Genomic DNA, 12,792 nt, shown 5'->3' with positions numbered 1-12,792 from the left:
TCTGGCATACACCAGTTTTACCATAGAGTTTTTACCATAGTTGTTGCCCAAATGCCAGAGCATTGCCATGACATCCCTGCATTGTGATGTCGCTTTCAGTACATGCTGGAAGTGATGTTGCCACATTGCTTGTGATGCAGCCTGAGCCTCCCTCCCGCACCTGGTTAGTTCCCCCACATCCTCCACTGGATGCCAGGAGGGACCTAGCAACCTTAGGCCTGGAGTTATCTCAGAATTACAACTGATCTCCACACTACAAAGATCTAGGGTTGCCAGATCCCCGGTCCGGGTGGTGGTTCCTCTGATTTTTCGGCCTTCTGCCCACCAGCAGCCAGTTGGCCAGTGGGGAAGCCCTGCCTCCAAACAAGAATGTCACACGGCGATGTCCCTGACATGATGACATCATGCAGAAGTGACATCATCATGTTGGGACATTGCATGGTGACACTCTGCTTTTTGGGCAAAACTCTATGGTTTTAAACCAAAAGCCCATGGAGTTTTGCCAAACATGCAGAGTGTCGCCATGTGACATCATAACATCGGGAATGTTGTACGACATCCCCCTCCAGAAAGCCCCCCTAATCCCCCCACCAGAAATCCAAGGGGACATGGCAACCCTACAGAGGTCAGTTCCCCTGGAAGAAATGGCATCTTTGAAGGGAAGACTCTGTATTTACATCCCTGCTGAGCTTCCCTTAGCTCCCCAAGCTCCGGCCCCAAATATCCAGGAATCCCCTTAGACAATGTTGACAACCCTCCTCCCCAGGCAGGAAAGGAAGCTGCCAACCACCAGTTGGAACTTGGGCCCCTGCTACACGAGGGAAGAAAGGGACGGCCAAAGTGCGGCTTTTAAAAGCCGCACCTAAATAGGCACGCGGCGGCGGGATCATACAGATCCCGTGAGCGGCTGTGCACTTGCTCCCCGGCACGATCAGATGCCGGGGAGACAGGGAGAAAGGCACGGGAGTCTGCTGAACTGCGCATGTCAGAACATGCGCAGTTCGGCAAGGAGCCGGGGATGCGCCGGCGAAAGAACGTGCCAGCGATCCCACGGCCGGCGTTGCTGCGGCCATTCGAAGAGAACCACCTCAGTAGGTGGTTCTTTTTTGGTGCGGATTATTGCTGGAAGGGCCGGATCGGGGACGGACACGGTACGCTTCCCAGATGTTGCGGTGGGATTGCGCCCGTTTGTTCCACCCCCATTCCGTCCCTCTCCCGGCCCTAATCCTCTCGTGTGACCAGGGCCTTGGAAGCTGAAACAACATCATGCCTCCTGACATGAGGGAGAAGTACTCATCCAACAGGTTGCCTTCCTCCTCCTCCAAGTGGGGAACTCCTCCTTGTCTGTTGGTGGCCTGATTTCACTGCTTTCATGGTTGACACGAGCCACCCAGTTTACTATTTGATGTAATAATAATAAATTCTTCCTAATTAATGGTTCATAATTGTAGCAGGTTGTTTACATGTGGAGGGACAGCCTGCAGGATCCCTGTTAACAAAAGTTGGATCATATACTAATGCTTCCAAACCAACTGAAGTGTTTAGTGCTATAAGAAAATCAGTTCGGTGGATGTTGTGTTTTGCTCTTTTCCAAGGCCACTTATATGTAACATCTATGAAGGCACCTCTCTGTAGTGTTCTGAGAGGACACGTTATGCTGCCTTCCTTAGTGTTTCCTACTTATTTTCGCTGCCACCAAAGACTCTTGCCTTAGAATTCTTAGTTGGACCCCAAAAACAGGATGGCTTAATCATTTTTGGCTAGGGCTGCCAAGTGGGGGCGGGTGGCGGGTAAACCCCCGCTTCGGAGGCCCGATCCGCCACGGAATCGGGCCCCAAGGGGGAACTCTGCCCCCCGAAGTGCAGCGTGGCTCTATGGTTTTCCCTCTGACAATCGGGGCCATGCCTTCAACGTGATTGACGTTGCGCGTCACTTCCAGTGACGTGCTGGCAGCGCGCGCATCGAAGGACGGCTCCCGGAGCGGGCAAGGCTCCCCCGGCGGTAGGTTATTTTTACTTGGCAACCCTATTTTTGGCATAATAACAGAATGGTCAGCATGTGGGGGTGGCTCTGAGGTTAAAAGGGGATCGTTTACTCTAAATATAAGTTGGGTTTTTTTCTTAAACTGTATTTAGAAGTATAACAGCATAATGGTTTCAATAAAGGTGATAAATGTAATGGTTTCAGATAGGTACAGGTCTTTCTCTAAAGCTCCTTAAATAAACCTAGCCACAAAGGCTTATATTCTCACTTGCTACTTAGGCTAGTAACTTCTACAAAGAACACAGATTTCTCTCACACTCAACAGCACACTTCAGCTCTCCTCCCACACTCTGAAATCTCTCTCCCAAACCAGTCAACTCAGCTCCATAAGGTATAGATACCATTCCATCATAACACACTTCAGTCACTCATCCAGCCCACCTCTTTCTTGCTCTGTGTGTAAAGTGCCATCAAGTCACAGCTGACTTATGGCGACCCCATAGGGTTTTCAGTGCAAAAGACATATGGAGGTGATTTGCCACTGCCTGCCTCTGCGTTGCAACCCTGGACTTCCTTGGTGATCTCCCATCCAAGTACTAATCAGGGCTGACCCTGCTTAGCTTCCAAGATCTGATGAGATTGGGCTAGCCTGGGCTTTCTTTTCTTTAACTCTAGAGGACTGCCTTTTTAAAGTACGGCAACATATATAGATTACATATAAAACCCCACATTAAAACACAGAAATGAAACACACATAATATTTACATACCAAACCCCATAGTGGATGTATAAGAAACCTGGTGGAATGGAGAGAGTAATTAGGATATGGTTATCCCTGGATATAAAAGATATAGGAAGGACAGGGGAATGTGTGCTGCCCGGCAGGGCTCTTTTTGTAACAGGTACTCATTTGCATATTAAGCGACACCCCCCACATTGTAGCCAATCCTCCAAGAGCTTACAGTAGCTCCTGTAAGAAGAGCTCTGTAAGCTCTTGGAGGATTGGCTACATTAGGGGTGTGTGGCCTAATATGCAAAGGAGTACCTGCTACATGAACTCCTATGTAAAAGGTTATTGGTGGCAATACCAAACCTGGGGGGGGGGGAGGGAATTGAGATGGAATAAAATCAGAGAAGTAGCCAAAGGCAAAAAAAATAATCTCTCCTTATATATAATTGAATAGTGGGTGCCAAAGTTCTAATTCTAAAATGCACTCCCTTAGTGTATGGCTGATGGCACTGCTCCTCAGCATATATCGCCACCAATCAGAAGGCAAAGCCCGGGTCCCGCCCACACCACAACTGCTGCGACAACCTGGTCTTTTGCATATGGAAGCTGATTGGACTTCACTCCATTCCACACCTCAAACTCCACCCCCCCTGCAAGGCAGTTGGAATGTCAGTTGCATATGGAACCTGCTGTATTCTGGTGGTGTGCAGGTCCCAGATTCATGTTTTAAAAGCAGACTGACACTGTTTGCCCAAAGCCAGAGCACTCTCCCAGAGCCTCTTTCTAGCTCCCGTTGTATTTATTTCCACAACGGGCCTTATTTCTAGTAATGCAATAATGGGCTGCTACAGCTATCTCACATTGGCTGTGTAAATGTATGTTCAATGCTACAATGGGACTAAATGTCTTGATATGATGTGACTGTGCCTTAGATCTGGTCTGGTACAAGATGAAAGCATTGCTGACCTGATCATGAACAAGGACCATAGTGTTATCAAATTCAACATAGATCTAGAAGAGAAGAAGAAGAGATTGGATTTATACCCCACCCTTCACTACCCAAAGGAGTCTCAGAGGCTTACAAACTCCTTCCCTTCCCCTCCTCACCACAGACACCCTGTGCTGTGAGATAGGGGGGGCTGAGAGAGCTCTGACAGAAACTGCTATTTTTCAAGAACAGCTGTGCCAGAACTATGGCTTGCCCAAGGCCATCCAGCAGGTGCAAGTGGAGGAGTGGGGAATCAAACCTGGTTCTCCCAGATTAGAGTCCGTGCACTTAACCACTACACCAAACTGGCTCTAAGTGGAAAGTTACTCAGAAATTCCATAAGAAGAGCCCTGCTGAATCAGGCTAGTGGTCCATGTAGTCCAGCATCCTGTTTCAAACAGGCCAAGCAGTTGCACCAGAGGGCTAGTAGCCACTGATGGACCCATCCTCCATGGATTTGTCTAATCCCCTTTTAAAGCCATCTCTGCTTGTGGCCATCCCTATTTCCACTGGCAGTGGATCAAAGAATTTAATTAAGTCATCAGTAAAAAAGTATTTCCTTTTAACTGTCCTGAATCTATGGCCTGTCAGCTTCACTGGGTTCACCTGAGTTCTAGTATTATGGGAAATGGTGGAAAAGCTGTCTCTAGTCTCTTTCTACACCCCACATATAATTTTATTAACCGTTATTAAATCCACTTTTTGATGGGGGGGGTTCTGAATGCAGCGGCCTTTCCTCAGAAAAATGGTGCTCCGGCCTCTTCTGTCCTTGCTCCAGCTCTGTGATAACCTTCTTGAGATACAGTGACGAGAACTGTACACAGTTCTCCAAATATGGCTGCACAATAGATCTACAGAGGGAATTGCAATATTGGCCATTTTATTTTCATTTCCTTTCTTAACAATCCCAAGCATGGAGATTGCCCTTTTCACTGCTGCTGGACATTGAGTTGACATTCTCATCAAGCTGTCCAGGACCAGTTCAGACCTCTATCAGCAATTATTTTAAAAGAGTATTCATAGTTCCAGTGTGCATAACTTTACACTTAACCTGCGTTGGAGTTCATTTGCCAGGTTGTTGCCCACTCATCAATTTAGAGGGATCCTCCAAGATTTCTTCACAATCCACCTTGTTTTTCAACATTCTGAATAATGTTGCTTGGCCACTATACTGCTCACATCCAGTTCCAGATCATTTAATCCAATACGGTCATAAGTAATTTTTTAAAAAGAAAATTTCTTTTTAAAAAGAGGTGGTTAGTTAAAAAGAAGTTGGAAGGGAGATTGAAGAGGGTGAGAGCTGTTCAGGACAACAATAATAGAAACTCAGATAGAACAGAGATAACATGTTAGGAAAAGTACAAACAAGTCTGAAATGATCCCTGTGTGTTAAATGAGCACTGTCAAGGTATCCATAAAAGGTAAAAAATGTCCCTCAAAATGTGGGTTCTTACCCAAATGAGAATAAGAAGGAGCAGAAACTCTATGACAACAAATGTAAGTTGACAGGTGATTGGAAAAAATTTTTAGAAGCATACTGCTAAAAACATTATGACAAAAAAGTACTTCTTTCACACAGTGCATAATGAATCTGTGGAATTCTCCATCATAAGCTGTAGTGACAGCCAGTGTTTTCTCTAAGCTGAGTTAGTGTGAGCTAGCTCACAGTGTTCTAGCCTCCAGCTCACAAATTTGTGTCTTAGCTCAGGAAGGATGGCTCCAGAGCAAACAATTTTATGCAGTAGCCAAATTGCTCACTCATAACTTTAATGCCAGTAGCTCACAAAGTAGATTTTTTGCTCACAAGACTCCACAGCTTAGATGGAGTATTGGTGACAGCTGTTGGGTTTTTAAATTGAGAACATTCATGGAGGTCAGGACCATGACAACTAAAAGGAATCTCCCAATTCATAAGCAGCATATCTCTGAAAGTCAGTTGCTGGGGTTGAGCAGTGAATGCCCCCATAGAATTCTAGTAGGCTTTTCGGACTAGCTGGACATGCTCCTGAGTCTTCTAGTGTCAGAGGAGCCAAGTGCATTAGCCTTTCTGCAGCTGTGCCCTTCAAGTATACTTTCCTCCCATTCATTTCAATGGGGTGCACGTAAGAGCACCATTGAGGCATATGCTGAACCTGTTCTTGCCTCTGGTGACCCCAGCCATCGAGAATCAAGTCCCCTCCCATCTGTCCATCCCCCCTCCTGAGTTCTGTTTGTAGGTCACACTAGAAGGTGACAGGATGTTGGGCAAAAGTTCTTATTCATAGGAATAAGCTGCAGTTCACATTGTTAAATGCTAAGGATGTTTGCTCGGAAGTCCTACTGAAAGTTGAGGCAGGGTGTATATAGTTGGGCTTTACTTCCATTGCTTATTACTTATCTGATCTGAACGTTGTACCATCAGTCGGAGCCTTCGCTACCTTTCTCCCTGCAATTTCATGGGTGCCTCTATTTGCCTGGTTTCTTCCATACTTTCAGTTCAAGCAGTCTACTGCCCTGCAGATCCCTCTGTCTGCTAAATTCCACCTTTTAAAGAGCTTTACCCCAAGGCAGAGGCTAGGGTTGCCAGCCTCCAGGTGGGGCCTGGAGATCTCCCGCTTTTACAACTGGTCTCCATCTGACAGAGATCAGCTCCCCTAGAGAAAATGGCTGCTTTGAAGGGTGGACTCTATGGCATTGTACATGCTGAGGCCCCTCCCCTCCCCAAACCCCACCCTCTCCTGGATCCACCCCCAAAGTCTCCAGGTATTTTCCAACCCAGATCTGGCAACCCTACTAGAGGCACATGTCTGTCCTAATGCCCTTCTGCTCATACAGGCTTGCCATTCCTTTGGACTAGCTATCTTTCTTTCAAATTTTAATCTGGCCTGCAATTTTTTGGGCTAAATCCATGAATCCTGCCAAGCCCCCCCCCACAAGCCCCCGTCCCAGCCCTTTTGCCTGGAGGTGGCTGCTTCTCCAGGGGCTCTCATTCCCCCCTCCCCATTTTCCTCTGTGGCACTTGGTGAGCTGAAAGAAGGGAAATCTCTCTCTGTTTTCTTCTTCTCCCCTTCCCCTTGCACCTGGAATGCTAACATAGTAGGGGTCCCCAGGGCTATTTTTGGGCAGGAACGCACAGGAACGGAGTTCCGGCTGGCTTCAGAGCTGGCCACACCCACTACAGCCAAACCTCTGCATGTGTGGCTACAGAGGGAAGTCCTGGAGAGCAATCCTCCCCCGGTGACTCCAAGGCAGGCGGGCCAGGGGGCCCCTGGAAGGATCAGGGAGGCATTTAAATACCTCCCCGTGCCTTCTGTGGGGCACCTGGGCAAACCAAAGGAAGGCAGTTTAAACTGCCTTCCCTTCCCTTCAAGGGGGGGAGCTTGCCCAGGCTCCACGCAGTTGCAGAGCGCCTGGGCAACCTAAGGAAAGGCATGGGGTGTGTGGCCTAATATGCTAATGAGTTTCTGCTGTTGGGTGTGGCCTATTATGCTAATGAGTTCCTGCTGGGCTTTTTCTACAAAAAAAGCCCTGGGGTCCCAGTCCAAGGAAGAGGGGGAAGACATTGGGAAACCCCTTCTGCTAGTACTGCTGCTAGATCAGATAAGTGGAGTGAAAGAAGAATGGAAAGGTAGGGCAGCCACTGCAGCCAGATATATAGGTGGGCAAGGGGGGGTGAGTTTTTCTTTTCACAGATTAAGGCAGTGTTCACACGCATGAGATAATGCGGGAGGGGGAGCAAGGCTGTTTGCTCCGCAGGAATTTGACCCACATTTGCGCTATCACACAGTCGCTGGGAGCTGCGGGGGCGGCCTGCCACTGCGTGATCAGATGCAACTGCGGGTGAGTCGGAGGGGGGTTGGCTGTGTATTTCTGGTGCACTTCAACGAGGGATCGATGATTCGCATCTCCACACTGAGTGCTCCCTATGCAGTGTGCAATGATGCGCATACCAAAATGGGGAAAAAAACAATGACATGGATTCGGGATGGCCCAATCAGTCCATCCCGATGCCATGGAAGCGAGCTGGCACGATCACACTGGGGAAAGTCTGTTCCTGGCCCGTAGCGAACCCATTTCCCACTGGGTTTTCCCTGGTGTCTTTTTACTCCGCTTCTGCAGCGGAGCAAAATGGGTTGCCCTTAAAATCTGCCTGGCATTCACGCCTATGGCATGGCTAATTCTGCATGTGATCGCGCCCTAAGATAAATGAATCTGAGTCAGAGAAGAATTCAGCGGCCATAGCATGGCCTCAAACTGAAGGCTAGTGTTAAAGGTTGCCAAAGTGTTTATTCCAAGCGCAGGAGTTACAAGCTTTGGCAACATTTGCCAGGGTTGGCCCCATATAGATGAATGGATTGTTCTATGAAGCAACTCCATCTTTTGAGGGAGCTTTGACTTTCAAAAGCTCATTCCCGGAAAATCTTGTTGGTCCCTAAGGAGCTGCTGGACTTGAATCTAACTGTTCTGCTACAGACTAACATGGCTACCCTCTGAAACTATCTTTTGGGGTGAAGAAGCTCTGTGTGCACATTGGAGCCTTGTTCCTGCAGGCAGCTTTTTTTAAGATGTGAACTAACCCACACTGAACTATGGGGAAGGCCCCCTATTTGTATCTCATGCATGACTCACAACATTCAGCTTTGAAGAGCTGGATACCTCCACCTGCTGGGAGGGAGTCGTTGCAAAAAAGAGCCGGAACAAACTGTTCCGGGTTTTCCCGGTCACACTGCACAGACTGATGCGAGAGCATACCGAGAGGAGACGCGAGGGAGCATTCACACTGTTGGCCTGGAGGCAGACGCCTATGCACCTGGGCACAGCAGCAACTAGGACAGGATCCGGCCACAGTGGGCCATAGGCACATCCGGCCACATCACTATCCCCCCTTCAAGGCAATCACCTGCACCTTCCTGGTGCCAGAGTGAGGCTAGGAGGTCAGTCAGCATAAACAGCCAACGCACATTATTAACACGGGCTGTTCCCGGCTTTTAGCGGTTAGCGTTCACACTTCTGGGAAGCGGAATGAAGCGGGATAAATGGGTTCTCCAGGGTTTGTTACCACTTTCACCAGGTATCTTTTAAACCTGGGAGGTAAGCGCTACAAGACAGGTTGAGTATGGGTGGGGAACGCCGGACAGATGTGCCTGTGTGAATGACCCCTTAATCCTCTTGTGAAACGTTCCTCACATGCGCCTATATTGGGGCAAGCTGCCAGTCTGAACTCGGCCTGGGTGTCTCCTATTAGGATTGTTTAGGTCCCGGTCACATGAGCAGGAAAATCCACAGTAGAAGAGAGGCATTTTAGTGCCGGATCAAAAAGATGTGCGGTAACACGATCATACGGTTCCCTGAGGTGCCGCGTATACGGCGCTAGCCAGTGATCACATGGCGATGTTGAAGCACATCAAAGGCCAGGAAGAACCGGCATGGTACAATCAGATATGCATGCACATGCCGTATGCGCCGGATTAATTCCACTTCCGCGATCCGATGCTCGCCTGCGACCCGCGTTTTCTGGTTGCTACTACCCTTTTGCTGGTATTTTTAAAATCCGCTTCTCCGGGTCGACGGTACGGGTTGGTGACAGCTGCGCTACACTTCTCAGATGTTGCCGTATTATTGCGCCCGTTTGATGCGCCCTCAACCTGTCCGTTTCGTGGGGCAAATCCTCCCGTGTGACCGGGGCCTTATTTACTTATATGTTTGGATCCTGCTTTTCTCCCCAAAGCAGCTAATTGTGCCCCTTCCCCAAGAAAAGCCAATATAAATAATCCAACAAAAAACGAAGTAACAAATAATGTCTTGGGCTGGTCCAGGATCCTGTAGTGGACTCATCCAAAGGGGCCTGTTGCCAGCCCTAGACCAAGAGACTCTTGTTCCCTGGCACACTGAAGCTTTCTAACTACCTGCAGAGGAAGGAAGAAAAACACAGCTGAAATTAGGGTTGCCGGCTCTGGGTTGGAAAATGCCTGGAGATTCTAGGGGTGGAGCCGATGTGCCTGTGTGAACGACCCCTTTAATCAGCTGCCAATCTGAACTCGGCCTGGGTGTCTCCTATTAGGATTATTTCCATTTTCTCCAGGGGAACTGATCTTGGTCTTTTGGAGATTGATTGTAATACCAGGAGATCTCCAGGTGCTACCTGGAGGTCGGCAACCCAAGCTGAAATGTTGTGTACCTGGTTTGATGTTCCTGCAGCAACTCCCCTTCCTGTGCATTGAGTTTTCTTGGGACCAAGCTATAAGCACAAACACCCAAATGAATAAAGTCAAGCCTGTCTAAGTTCTGTTGATTTTAAAGGCCCTGAAGTAGCTTAAGGGTTATGTGAATACCAGCGACTTACTTCCGCCGGATTAATTCCGCTTCCATGATCCGACGCTCGCCTGAATACCAGCGACTTACTTTGAACTTCCCTTCCTTCCTTATGTACCTTCTCTAAAAGATAATGAAGTCGTCAACACTGTATTAGCCATTAGTAGAACATCAATTATGCTAAAGTTGCATCTCCCTCTCCTGTGTCAAAAATAAAGTGCCATAATATTTGTTTTTTAAAAAACAGCTATAAACCATACATATGGCTTCTGAAAGGAACAAATGTGTCCAACCTTATTAACGTGACAGTCAGATGCTTCATTTTAGTATTACAGTTTTAGGAGAAATCTCCTCTTCTGGGACTATCCAGAGAACTGGACGTAAAATAAGGTTTTGTTTTCCTCCACCAGCACAGAGAGCTGAATCTGACAGCAGGCTCAAATTTAATCTGGATCCTCATGCAAGCGTTCTCTCTCCAGTCAAAACAAGTGGGCTCAGCAAAACAAAGCAATCAGCCTCTCACCAGTTTCAGTAGCTTCTATCTAGTTAATCTTTCTTCCCCCAACAGGCAGGCAGAGATAGTTGTCTATCTGAAATTGAAATATTTGCATACTTCCTTTTCTGCTACACCACACTCCAGACAGGGAACGGAGAATGAAATCCACCTGATAGCAGTAAAATGCAGCAATAAAACCATCACAATAAAACCAGCAATCTGCAGAAAACAGCTGAAAGCAATGGGTCGGAGATTAAAACAAACCTTTAACCCCTGCCAAATGCCCCCAGAAATAGAAAAGTCTTTACAAGATGTTAAGGTGTGAGGTAGCAGATAAGCTTCCGAGTGGAGAAATTTCTAGAGTGCAGTAAAACAAACCACATTAAACCACTATAAATATGCTCCCCCAAAACATACACAAAAGAAGAAGAACCAGGAGAACAGTTCCACTTAGCAGCCAAGCCTCTCAGCTGGGCCTCTTCCCCTGCCTGCTTCCCTCACTGCAGGGGACAGGAAAACTAAAATCCATTACTCAGGGAGTTCAGTAAAAGGAGAAGGCATCCATATTCCACCTGTGTCATGATGAGGGAGTGGCAAGACCTTCTCAGCTGGGGCCAACTATGTTCTGCCAGTGGTTGAGCCAACGAGAAAGGGCTTGGGGTGGCAGTGTTCTTCTGGGCTCCCTCCCAACTCTTCTAATTGAACTAGCTGACACTTCTGTGCCTTGCCAAGGCTACAATGCTCTCAGCTGCTCTTCCCATCTGTTCTTTACATGAGTGTTACTCAGGAATTATTTCTATTTGAGTCAGAGGGGCCTAAATTCTCTCAAGTCTAAAAAGCAGTCCCCAAATGCTTAAGTGGTAGGGTTGCCAAGTGTGAATTCAGCCACAGCGGGGGATTCCCAGCTGGCGGTTGGAGCACGCGCACTGCATCCACGTCACCCGGAAATGACACGGGCACGCTGGGGCGGGGCCACGACCATCCGAGGGAAAACCATAGCGTTTTCCCTCGGATGACCGTGGCCCCGCCCCCAGCGTGCCCGGTGTGCCCGGATCACTTCCGGGCGACGTGCACGTCGGGGTGGAGTTCCCCCCGGGGCCTGATCCGCCGCCGGCAGGGAATGGGCCTCTGGAGCGGGGGTTTCCTCACCCCCCCGGGGGGACTTGGCAAGCCTATTAAGTGGGGTGAGGATCTGGGGGAGGATCATAAAAGATCAAGAGCAATCTACATGCATTAAATGAGATGTAATTAAATGGGAGTCTCCAAATCTGATGTAAGCAATGGCAGTGGGAAGGTAGCAGAGTCATACCTTTTTCTCTGCATCCTTTCCCTCCTTTTGAAGCTCCTGTTAGTCCTGCAGGGAGAAAATGGCACCCCCTCCCCTAGAAATCGCCTGTTTTGTAGGGATGCCAACTCTGGCTTGGAAAAGTCCTGGAGAATTTTGGGCATGGGACCAGGGGTGGTGGTGATGAGCAGAGGTTTCTCAGCAGGGTATAATGCCACAGAGTTCATCCTCCAAAGCAGCCATTGTCTCCTGGGCTGTGGTCATATGCCCAGTTTGTGGAACTATAGTGGCGTTACCTGAACGGAATAAATGGGCCCCTCCAGACGAGGACATCTGCCTCCCGTGTGCAGTCGTCAGCAGCCATAATAAACAGATACCGGGGAAAGTCAGGTATTAAAGGACTGTTAACAGTTCCTTCTGGGTTTTCCAATGTCTGAACTCTCCTGCAATGAAAGGAACCCAGAAGGGACATCTGAACTTGCAGATCCATTTCCGCCACTTGTTTTTTTTAGTTGTTTATTTTCATGTAAGCTCAGGGCAGCTTACATGAAAATAAAACACATAAATAAGTTATACAATCATAAAACCTTCTAGGACCATACAAAATTATATTATAATATAAAGTGCTAGCAGGATCTATAGTCAATATTGCTTAAAATGATGGGCTTGGGGTGCTTGGGCATGTGCGAATGAGTGTATCCACCTGTCTGCATTTAAATAAAACCCACCCTTACAGCTTGTCCTGTAGTTGAAGCAAACATTAATGTAGATGCTCCCCCATGGGACGGCCGCGCAGGTAACTCGTCACAAGGTCTGGATGAAATGCTCCGCTACACTTTGAACCAGTACAATTTAAGGTGCCACCATACCTCGCCAAACCACCAGTGTGACCCCAGCCCTGATCTTTGTATCCTGGAGATCAGTTTGGGAGAGCTCCAGACCCCACCTGGATGTTGGCAGCCATACCTGTTTGACTTCCCCTTTTTTCATCAGTGTAAAATCTAGAAGGGGGGCTGTTG

At 48.1% G+C, this 12,792-nt stretch overlaps 1 protein-coding gene across 1 annotated transcript in view; it reads left to right on the top strand.

Annotated features, from left to right (window-relative positions):
• Window positions 1-12,792, top strand: part of ANKFN1 (ankyrin repeat and fibronectin type III domain containing 1) — a 168,621-nt gene that overhangs the window by 100,152 nt on the left and 55,677 nt on the right. The window lies entirely within an intron of this gene.

The sequence above is a fragment of the Gekko japonicus genome, unplaced genomic scaffold (assembly GCF_001447785.1).
Source record: "Gekko japonicus isolate JY-2015 unplaced genomic scaffold, Gekko_japonicus_V1.1 scaffold962, whole genome shotgun sequence".
Classification (NCBI taxonomy): domain Eukaryota; kingdom Metazoa; phylum Chordata; class Lepidosauria; order Squamata; family Gekkonidae; genus Gekko; species Gekko japonicus.
The sequence above is the reverse complement of the archived record's forward strand: the minus strand, read 5'-3'. Positions and strand labels throughout refer to the sequence as shown.